We start from the raw sequence: 12,421 nt of genomic DNA, 5'->3' as shown, positions 1-12,421 counted from the left end.
TATATATAGCCCCCATATAAAACGTTCTCCAGATTTGACCTCCGGAGCCTTTTGGAGGAGCAAAATTCATCCGATCCGGTTCAAATTAGGAACGTGGTGTTAGTATATGGTCGCTAACAACCATACCAAAATTGGTCCAATCACACAAAAATTGGTCCATATCGGTTCATAATCATGGTTGCTACTAGAGCCAAAAATAATCTACCAAAATTTTATTTCTATAGAAAATTTTGTCAAAATTTTATTTCTAGAGAAAATTTTATTAAAATTTTATTCGGTTCATAATAAAATTTTCATCATTGTCAGAATTTTATTTCTATAGAAAATTTTGTCAAAATTTTATTTCAATAGAAAATTTTGTTCAAATTTTATTCGGTTCATAATCATGGTTGCCACTCGAGCCAAAAATAATCTACCAAGATTTTATTTCTATAGAAATTTTTTTTTTTTAAATTTTATTTCTGTAGAAATTTTTGTCAAAATTTTCTTTCTATAGAAAATTTTGTCAAAATTTTTATTTCTATAGAAAATTTTGAGAAAATTTTATTTCTATAGAAAATTTTGTTAAAATTTTATTTCTGTAGAAAATGTTGTCAAAATTTTATTTAATATATACCACGTATGGACTTACATACAATTTAGAAGATGGTGTTAGGAGGTTTTAAGATACCTTGCCATCGGCAAGCGTTACCGCAACTTAGGGCATTCGATTGTGGATGGCCGTGTTTAGAAGAAGTTTCTAAGCAATCCATGATGGAGGGTACATAAGCTTCGGCCTGGCCGAACTTACGGCCGTATATACTTGTTTAATAATGGGCTCAATATTAGTGGCATACTAACTCCGTAGGTGCAATATCAACTATAGCCAGTGTTGCTAGAAGTAGGAGAAATTCCCTATATATAAGTTTTTTCTAATATTTAGCGTCTTGTAGGACGTAGGGCCACAATGTAGGGACATTTTCACTCAACACAATTTTTAATAATTTTTAAATTTTGGTGGCTCTAGAGGAGGAAATTAGAAGCCGGCAAGGCTTGATCTTTAACAATGTGTGGTAACAACAGTTACCACTCGTGCCAAAAAAAATCTAAAAAAAATCTAACATATCTACCAAACAAATATTTCTATAGAAATTTTTGTCAAAACTTTATTGCTGTAGAAAATTTTGTCAACATTTTATTTCTATAGAAAATTTTCTCAAAATTGTATTTCTATAGAAATTTTGTCAACATTTTATTTCTATAAAAAATTTTCTCAAAATTTTATTTCTATGGGATTTTTCTCTAAATTTTATTTCTATAGAATTTATTGTCAAAATTTTATTTTTATAGAGATTTAACAAAAAAGATTACTATTTTGGGTAGAATTCTACCAACTACACAGAAAAAAAGGTGTCTTGTTAATTTTAGGACCAGTTTAACTTCCACATAGTTCAAAAAATTTACTGTAATATAGTTCATTTTTCGTAACCACTGCGAAAATTAACTTAGCTAAAGGAAAACTTATAAAAATTCAGTAAATGTTTTTTAGTTCACTAACTACGAAATGGGACGGATTTTTCCTTAAATAAATTTCCAATACAATAGTTAATGCATCGTTGATTGTATTATAAAAAGACATAGGAAATATAAAAATCTTACTACGAAATGTGGACAATTTACTAAGAAAAATTTTTGTATGGAAAAAAATTTTTGTAGTAAAAATTAACTTAACCACAGTACCGATTCGTATGGCGGCTTCCTACAGCTTATTTCGGTTTTTACTATAAGTTGGAGTATATTTCCTCACATTGAAAATTTTAGATAAAGTAGAATAAAAAGTAGTTAATTTAATCCTTGACGGGTGTATATAATTTTTTATGGATTCCTCGTAAATTTTGAATATATTTTACCTTATCCTATAGATAGAATACCAACTAATCAATAAACGTGATACTGGAAATTGAAGTGAGAAGAAATTATGAAATTATTGCATCATCTTTTTTTTTTTTTTTTGTTTGTGTTTGTTATTGCGATGATGTTATGGAATGTGTGTTGTTGGTATCTTTTGTGGTGATAGTTGCTTTGTTGCAATAGCGAGATCAGAAAGGGATCATGTGTGTGTGGAGTTGTTTTTCTTTACATATGTGTCCTTTATGACTATTTGTGTCTTTGAGTTTTATTGGTGCATTCAGTTCTGTAGATGCATTTATGAAGCGCACACGTGGTGCGCTTGCGTGCGGTATTTGTGTTTATTAATAAAAACATTTTAGAAACTGATAAGTGAATGGTGTGATGTTAGAGAAAACAAAAACACTTTATATTGATAAAAAATAAATAACTCTAAAATAAATCACATATTAAGAAACTGTATATTTCTATTAATAATTTAAAATTAGTGCGGTTTTAAATTGGTTTACATAAAAATATTCATAATGAGTAGTAATAAAATGATCTATATTTACTCTACATCTGGATCACAGTACAATTTTTTGAGTCTATATTTTTATGTTATAGCGAGTCCTTAAGGTGTGTACTAAGTTCGAGTTTAGGTGCTAAAATCAGAAATAAATCAGTAAGAAAAGTATACAATTATACGCCTTCGATGCAAATTTAAATATAACTTGATGGAGAATAGCTCGAAACAAGTTTTTTATAAAGTTTATATTCTTTAAATGGATTACACGATTAAGAACAGAAAATCGTTTTTAAGCTTATGTAGAACGCTGTTTTTTAATTTAAGATGATGAATTGTTTTCAAGTTATTCCAATATATATAGCGGAAGTGCCTTAATTTTGAACATAACCGTATATCTCAAAAAGTCGAGCTCTTAAAAAAACAAGTGTAAATTTGGATTCAGCAACCTCAAATTACTAAAAATTTGATATAAATTTTAAATGAACACAAAAACGGTTCAATTTTGTTCCCATGTATTTCTAAAGAAAACTAATCATGAAAAATTGGGATTTTAGCCACTAAACTCGAACTTAATATCCACCATAAATACTAAATGCTATATTGACAAGTGGAAATTATATCTAATTTTATAATATTTTTATTTCATTTATATTCTGAGAAGGATTTCAAAAATGTCCCATTTGTGCATGGATATGATTCCACTAATGTAGTAATTGGATGATTTTTTTCAATGTGGTATGTTTTTCGTCCATTTGTAATAAAGCCAAAATTTCTATTTATTAAAAATAATTTTCATTTGCAGGATGACAGCAAATCTAATGGTATTTTTTGGAATCTTCTTACTGTTTAATGCTAACTAAGCTGATATCCCAATTGGCTCTAAGAAAATTCTCTTGTAAGTTAAAGATCAAAATACCATAGAATTTGATAATATTTTTATATTTCATATACCTTTTTAACTTCAGAGGCTTATGACGCAAATCCACACAACAAAAACTAGCGAAATCGGTGAAATTGGACAAAAATGAAATGAAAATAGCAACTTATGGCATATATCTTTCATATGGATAGAAAATGGAAATTGATATTAATTAGTTTCATTCTACTAACATAGAATATTACTCTTTTGAAGAAGCAATTACTAACTATCGAAAAGTAACAACATACAGCATACAAATAAAAACATTTCTTTTATTGTATATCATAAGCCATAGTTTTATGTAATATAATAATAATTTTTTGAAATAAAATACTGGTAGTTATGAAAAATTGTCTTATATTGTACGAAAAATTTCTTAGTTGTATACAGGCTTGTTGTACCTTTAATTCCTCAATTTATTTACTTCTTTGAAAATTATACTGATAAATAGTTTATTTGAAACCAATTTCTAAATATAGGATTCCCAAAAACGTGTTCATTTTTCCGGATAGCAGGAATATTTTGAATGAGTGTAAGTACATTCTTCCCTCAGCGTAGTAAGAATGAACTAAAATACGATGCAATACATAAACTTATTTATAAGAAAATCATGAACTTATCTAGATGAAAAAAATCTTTGGCGCCAAATCATGGTCATTCTTACTATGGGTTAGTTCATTTTTCGTAAACAATAGTAAACTTTTTTTTCGGTGTATGGCAACCGTGGTGGTAATAAAAACATGAATACGCAAAGTTATATGCGTTGCGTATTCATGTTTTAAGATAATAAAGTACTTAGAACCATTTTGGTTTTGTAAAATTTTTTAAATTTAACGAAAAATATTGTATGGAAAATTGTATGGGAATGTAGGGAACTTTTTTTGTCCTTGTAGGGTAAACCGAACATTTTCCCTGGCAACACTGACTATAGTCAGCTATAGTCAGATTGATACAAAGCACCCAGAAACATGTACCCCTTAATTTTCTTAAATATGCAACTGCGTTTTATCTCCCATACCTATATCAATGTTACCCCACAAATGCTTATGATTACTAATTCAGTAAGGGTGGTTTAGGGTATGATATAGTCGGCCCCGCCCGACTTTCTACTTTACTTACTTGTTTTTGTGTGAGCATGATTTTAATACACGGGCAGGCATTGCTAGTTTACCTTTCCTTAAATTCCTTTTCGTTTTACACATCACGACCAAAGCATTTCCCCATTTCTAATTGGCATACCTATGAAACCGACAGTTGGCTTAGCTTCAATATTTCACTCAGAGGTGTTGATGGTGTGCTGTAAGCCTCAACCAGGATGATGGCTGTTGCACCGTTTTGTGTTGGCGGTGATGGTGATGGTGGTGGTGGTGGTGGTGGTGGAGTTAGTAGCCAAGCACGTTGGCTGGCATGTGTTCTTCGTTTCTTCGCTTTTTCCATTCAACTGTATCGGTTTAAGGTTATCAAATAGTTTTTCTTTTCGAGACTAGAACATGAAAATAATGCCCCGTTTATAGCGTTCACTATGTTGTTGTTGTTGCCCTCTTACTTGGTGATGAAGTCTCTCTGTTGCTGCTAGGCTTCTTTGTCTCGTGGGGGGTGTCGTGGTGTTTTGGCCAAAATGTAATAGGGCCGTCATAGTAATAATGGCTCGTGTTAGTAGCGTGCCTAACTTGTGTTAGTTTTTTTGGTTTTTCATTTTTGTGGTGGTTGAGCCGCCTAGCTAACTGCCCCTAGAGCAATTCCAGGGCCAAAAAAAAAGTTCGACAGATGGGTGGATAATTTGTTTTATTACAAAATGAAATGGACTCCTATTAAAATGAAATGAAACGAAATGTGGCCTTTGCATTTTAATATTCGCCCTTTATCTATAATAAATGATCTCTTGAGGAGTTTTATTTTGATATGAATTTTTTGTTGTTATTATTTTTTTGTGGTTGAAATAGGCCTACTATGAATGAATTGCAGTTAACTGAGTTTTAGGAGTTTTTTTCTGGAAATTTAAGGATATTGTTTTATTAATTTTTTATTTAATCTATAATGTCCCAGCAAAAAAAGCGTCGCCCAAAAAGTTAAGAAAATGTTCTTTTTGGATCCGGAAGTATTGGAAAATTGACGCAGAAGCGATGAATTTAACATGGGCTTGTCATAGGACGGAAGTCCTCCATTTCAACAGACGGTGCACTGAATTTGCATCACTTCTTTAGGTGTGATCCGAATTTAATGTTGTGGATGTAAATTAAAAAATTCTGTCATATTTTGTCAAATAAATAATTTTTATAATTTTTTATAATTTTTAATGGATTCTAATGCTTGTCGGAAACGTTTGACCTCAATTATTTTAAAAAATTTTCAATTTTTTTAGATAGGATTTAGCATTTTTTCGACAAAATTTAAATGATTTGTACCATTTTATGAATTCTTACTCTGTTTTTACCCTATTTGAAACAAAAAAGTTAAAATTACCCATTAAAATTATGAAAAAAACCAAGTTATAAAAAATTGAATTAAAAGAACTTCCTGGGTAGTTAAAATAAAGAACATCGTTGGAGTGCATCTTCTGGAAGTGCTTTTAAAGTTGTGCCTTTGGAAGAACTTCCAAATTTTTTTGCTGGGGTGTAAATAGTTTCACATAGAATTTTCACTTGAAATGAAACATTTTGTTAAAACCAAATGAAACGTTTTTGAGCACATGAAACCTTTTCCAAGGAAAATGAATCCTTTTACAAAGCCAATGAGACCTGTTAAAATGTGGATGTTCTTCTAAAGGCACAACATTTAAAGTACGTCTAAAAATGTCCTCCCAGAGGTGGGAGGAAGTTCTTTTAATTCGATTTTTTATAGCTTGCCTTTTTATACCCTCCACCATAGGATGGGGGTATATTAACTTTGTCATTCCGTTTGTAACACATCGAAATATTGCTCTAAGACCCCCATAAAGTATATATATTCTGGGTCGTGGTGAAATTCAGAGTAGATCTAAGCATGTCCGTCCGTCTGTTGAAATCACGCTAACTTCCGAACGAAACAAGCTATCGACTTGAAACTTGGCACAAATAGTTGTTATAGATGTAGGTCGGATGGTATTGCAAATGGGCCATATCGGTCCACTTTTACGAATAGCCCCCATATAAACGGACCCCCAAATTTTGCTGGCGAATCCCCTAAGAGAAGCAAATTTCGTCCGATCCGGCTGAAATTTGGTACATGGTGTCAACATATAATCTCTAACAACCATGCAAAAATTGGTCCACATCGGTCAATAATTATATATAGCCCCCATATAAACCGATCCCCCGATTTGGCTTGCGGAGCCTCTAAGAGAAGCAAATTTCATCTGATCCGACTGAAATTTTGTACATGGTGTCAGCATATGATCTCTAATAATCATGCAAAAATTGGTCCACATCGGTCAACAATTATATATAGCCCCCATATAAACCGATCCCCCGATTTGGCTTGTGGAGCCTCTAAGAGAAATTTGGTACATGGTGTCAGCATATGATCTCTAATAATCATGCAAAAATTGGTCCACATAGCCCCCATATAAACCGATCCCCGATTTGGCTTGCGGAGCCTCTAAGAGAAGCACATTTCAACCGATCGGGGTGAAATTTGGTACATGGTGTTAGTATATGGTCTCTATGACCATGCAAAAATTGGTCCACATCGATCCATAATTATATAGAGCCCCCATATACACCGATCCCCAGATTTGGCTTGCGGAGCCTCTAAGAGAAGCAAATTTCATCCGATCCGGCTGAAATTTGGTACATGGTGTCAACATATGATCTCTAATACCCATGCAAAAATTGGTCCACATCGGTCAATAATTATATATAGCCCCCATATAAACCTATCCCCAGATTTGGCTTGTGAAGCCTCTAAGAGAAGCAAATTTCGTCCGATCCGTGTGAAATTTGGTACATGGTGTTAGTATATGATCTCTAATGACCATGCAAAAATTGGTCCACATCGGTCAATAATTATATATAACCCCCATATAAACCGATCACCAGATTTGACCTCTGGAGCCTCTTGGAAGACCACAATTCATCTGATTCAGTTGAAATTTGGTTAATATATGGCCTCAAATACCCATGCACAAATTGGTCGAAATCGGTCCATAATTATATATAGCCCCCATATAAACCTATCCCCAGATTTGATCTCCGGAGCCCCTTGGAAGAGCAAAATTTATCAGATTCGGTTGAAATTTGGTATGTGATGTTAGTATATGGTATCTAACTACCATGCATGAATTGGTTCATATCAGTCCATATTTATATTGAGCACCCATATAAACCGATTTGTCCTTCGGTGCCTTTTGGCGAAGCAAAATTTATCCGATCTGGTTGAAATTTGGTACGTGGTGGTAGTATATGGTATCCAACAACCATGCAGGAATTGGTTCATATCAGTCCATAATTTTATATAGCCCCCATATAAACCGATCCCCAGATTTGACCTTCGGTGCCTTTTGGAGAAGCAAAATTTATGCGATCTGGTTGAAATTTGATACGTGGTTGTAGTATATGATATTTAACAACCATGCCAAAAGTGGTCCATATCAGTCCATAATCATATATAACCCCCATATAAACCGATCCCAAGATTTGGTTTTGGAGGGTCTTGGAAGAGTACATTTCATCCGAGTCAGTTGAAATTTTGTACATTTTGTTAGTACATGGCCGTTAACAACCATGCCTAACTAGGTCCGTATCGGTCTATAGTCATATATAGCCCTCAGATAAATCGATCCCCAATCACACCAAAAATGGGTCCATATCAAGTTCATAATTGTATGTAGTCCCCATATAAGCGACCCCCATATTTCAATTCTGGGTCTCTACGGACCGTGCAAAAGTCCATATCGATTCGTAATTTTTTGTAGACTTACCCATACATACCTTTTTTGTCTAGTAACAGGTTGGCTGCTAAGTCCCCGGTCTAACAAAGAAAAACACATTTGTTTTTTTTTTGTCAAAATTCGTTTTTATTATTCAACATAGTTCCCTTCAAGAGCGATACAACGATTATAATGACCTTCCAATTTTTTGATACCATTTTGGTAGTACTCCTTCGGTTTTGCCTCAAAATAGTCCTCAGTTTCGGCGATCACCTCTTATTGCAGCCAAATTTTTTCCCTGCGACCATCCTTTTGAGGTCTGAGAACAAGGAAAATTCGCTGGGGGTGGGAAGCAATTCGAAGCCCAATTCATGAATTTTTGCCATCGTTCTCAATGACTTGTGGCACGGTGCGTTGTCTTGGTGGAACAGCACTTTTTTCTTCTTCATATGGGACCGTTTTGCCGCGATTTCGACCTTCAAACGCTCCAATAACGCCATATAATAATCACTGTTGATAGTTTTCCCTTCTCAAGATAATCGATAAAAATTATTCCATGCGCATCCCAAAAAACAGAGGCCATTACTTTGCCAGCGGACTTTTGAGTCTTTCCACGCTGCGGAGACGGTTCACCGGTCGCTGTCCACTCAGCCGACTGTCGATTGAACACAGGAGTGTAGTGATGGAGCCATGTTTCATCCATTGTCATATATCGACGGAAAAACTCGGTTGTTTTACGAGTCAACAGCTGCAAACACCGCTCAGAATCATCAACACGTTGTTGTTTTTGGTCAAATGTGAGCTCGCGCGGCACCCATTTTGCACAGAGCTTCCGCATATCCAAATATTGATGAATGACACGTTCCTTTGATATCTTTAAGGACTCTGCTATCACGATCAACTTCATTCAAAATTATTTTGTGGTCATTCAAATCATTTTGTGGATTTTTTTGATGTTTTCGTCGGTAACCACCTCTTTCGGGCGTCCACTGCGTTCACCGTCCTCCGTGCTCATTTCACCACGCTTGAATTTTGCATACCAATCAATTATTGTTGATTTCACTGGGGCAGAGTCCGGAAACTCATTATCAAGCCAAGTTTTTGCTTCCACCGTATTTTCCCCTTCAGAAAACAGTATTTTATCAAAACACGAAATTCCCTTTTTCCCATTTTTTTCACAATAACAAAAGTTGCTCACAAAAGACGCTCTATCTCACAAACTAATTGACTTACAGACGTCAAATTTTGACACGAATCATTTGAAGGTTGGTTAGCGACGCCATCTATGTGTCAGACCGAGGACTTTTCAGCCAACCTGTTATATACCACGTATGGACTAACTCACAATTTAGAAAACGATGTTAAGAAGTTTTAAAATACCACAACCTAAGTAATTCGATTGTGGATGACAGTCTTTCGTTGATGTTTCTACGCAATCCATGATGGAGGGTACATAAGATTCGGCCTGGCCGAACTTACAGCTGTATATATTTGTTTTATTTTAATTTATCTATAATGTGTCAAAGCTTCTCTAAATGGTTTCATTGCAATGTGGAAGGCCGTTCGGACTCGGCTATAAAAAAGGAGGTCCCTTGTCATTGAGCTTAACATGGAATCGGTCAGCACTCAGCGATAAGAGAGAAGTTCACCAATGTGGTATGCCACCTTACCTAACCCATCCTAATGTGTAAATAGTTCTACATAGATTTTTTTTAAATAAATGAAACGTTTTTTTTTTTAGAGCAAATGAAACCTTTTTCAAGGAAAATGAATCCTTTTATAAAGCCAATGAAACCTTTTAAAATGTGGAATTTCTTCTAAAGGCGCAACATTAAAAGCACGTCTAAAAATGTCCTCCCAGAGGTGATCTTTATTTTAATTACACAGGAAAATCTTTTAATTCGATTTTTTATGACTTGCCTTTTTCCTATTTTAAATTATAAAAATCATTTATTTGACATAATAAAGGGTGGTTAAAATTGCAAGGGCCGATGTTCATTTTGAATAAAACACAAACTAATTAGGGAATTATTGTAATATTATTTTATTATGATATATTGGTATTACTCAATTATGTATGGAACAAAATATCGGCCAAATGGGCGCCGCGACCTCGGTGGACCTTCATCCGATGGCCTAAATTTTCGATGACACTGAGGCATAAGGTTCTATACCGTTAATGTGCCGAATTATCTCATCTTTTAGCTCTTGAATTGTTGCTGGCTTATCGACGTACACCTTTTCTTTCAAATAACCCTAAAGAAAAAAGTACCAACGGTGTCAAATCACATGATCTTGGCGGCCAATTGACATCGCCATTACGTGAGATGAGACGGCCATTGAATTTGTTGCGCAAAAGAGCCATTGTTTCGTTAGCTGTGTGGCAAGTGGCACCGTCCTGCTGAAACCACATACCGTCCACATCCATATCTTCCAATTCGGGCCATAAAAAGTTCGTTATCATCTCACGATAGCGAACACCATTCACAGTAACGGCCTGACCAGCCTCATTTTGGAAAAAATACGGCCCGATGATGCCGTCAGCCCATAAACCGCACCAAACAGTCACTCTTTGTGGGTGCATTGGTTTTTCGATAATCACTTTTTATTGACGGACTGAGGTGAAAATGTGCCTCATCACTGAAGATGATTTTCTTCGAAAATTGATCATCCACTGTTGCCATTTCTTGGAACCATTTAACACGTTGTTGGATTGTGTATCTCTCCATGGTTCAAATTGAGTAAGTCTGAAATAGACAAATGTCAAATAAAATTCGGGAAAAATTTTGGCATTTAGGTGTGGTTCACATTCAACATCGGCCCTTACAATTTAACCACCCTTTACCACAAAAATTTTTTAATTTACACCCAAAACACTGAATTCCGATGCAAATTCAGTGCAACGTCTGTTGAAATGGTGGACTTCCGTCCTATGACAAGCCGATGTTAAATTCATTGCTTGTGCTCCAAATTAGAACCGCCAGATATTTCAAGAGTTCATTTTCCAACATTTCTAAACTCATCTCCATTTAATTAAATTGCAATTCCATGCAGTTTCGTTCAATTGAATTAATTTCAGTTACGCTTAATTTGCTTTAATTTAATTCTAGTTTGTGAATACGATTCATATCAACACAATTGCCAATATAATGTTACTTTCTTACTATAATTTTTGTTAATGGAAAATAATCTGCGATTATGGCTTATTCATTTACAAATTTTCGAGGATATATTAAAAATATCAGAAAATGCAGCACTACACTAATGACTACAATATTCTTTCCACTAACATAAATTTCTCATAAAATTCCAATTATGTTTAATCCCAAACAAACTTGTTTAACAAATTTCCCAATTAATTTCTAAGAATGTCGTCCTTAAATTTTCTTCAAAAGCATGAAAATTGTACTAGCGTGTATATTAAGCTCTTAATCATTCAGCAAAAGTCTTTAGTGTTGTGTTTTATAAGTTGAACTTTAAGGGGGGGACCGAAATTCTTCGAAACATAATAGCCACTGCAGAGCTCTTGCACGTTCATACTGGAATCAAAGAGCGCAAAATGAAAACAATAGTCCGTTAATCTTAGCCAGGGGTTGATCTCCCATTTCCTTGCCGTCTGTCTGCATGGTGTGAAATGCAACCGGAAGGAAATAAAAAAATGTTTGTTGTTGTTATTGCTGCTGCTGTTGTAGGACACAACGCCCCAAAGTAATTTATGCATGAATGCAACAAGCCACGTAGAATTTGGTTGGAGCTTACAACGACAAACGAATCCACGGAAGCAGGAGGTAGTCGAGGATTCAAGAGTTTCTCGCTTGAAACGAACAAAAAACAAAAACGAAGCACTAGAAAAAAAAACCCCTGGTGGTAACTACGCGTGCTATACTGCAGTAAAAGTAAATTAAAATTATGATTTATATTTCAAAAAATATTGACCAAATCCAAGTGGAAAATATAATAAACGAACCACTGGAGCTCTACTCACAATCCCCCAACCATAATGAACAAAAAGAAAAACAGCAAAATGTTCAACAAAACTCCAATTTGGTCTGCAGGTTTTTGCCAATAAAACAAAAGCATTTTCCCTTGTAGGGCTTGCACAAAGCAAACAGGTGGTTGACTCTGCAGGCGATTTTTTTTTTGTGGTATTGCTGTACCACGGTTAACCCTAGGAAAACAACACGCCACGAGAACAAACGTGGCAATGGTGGCCAAAAACTTCCATTTGTTCTCACATTCTTTCGTTGTTGTTCCTTTCGCC

The 12,421-nt window shown here is 34.6% G+C and overlaps 1 protein-coding gene and 1 long non-coding RNA gene across 2 annotated transcripts in view; both read left to right on the top strand.

The window, feature by feature from the left end:
• The window catches only part of Ipk1 (Inositol phosphate kinase 1), a 389,218-nt gene that overhangs the window by 159,237 nt on the left and 217,560 nt on the right, over positions 1-12,421 (top strand). The window lies entirely within an intron of this gene.
• On the top strand, positions 3,055-3,645 carry LOC142240897 (uncharacterized). The gene is made up of 3 exons (XR_012723428.1): positions 3,055-3,130; positions 3,198-3,290; positions 3,361-3,645. It is a non-coding gene; the product is annotated as an uncharacterized LOC142240897 (long non-coding RNA).

Source organism: Haematobia irritans, chromosome 5, assembly GCF_050003625.1.
Source record: "Haematobia irritans isolate KBUSLIRL chromosome 5, ASM5000362v1, whole genome shotgun sequence".
Lineage (NCBI taxonomy): Eukaryota > Metazoa > Arthropoda > Insecta > Diptera > Muscidae > Haematobia > Haematobia irritans.
Note: the sequence above shows the minus strand (reverse complement) of the source record. Positions and strands in the feature narration are given on the sequence as shown.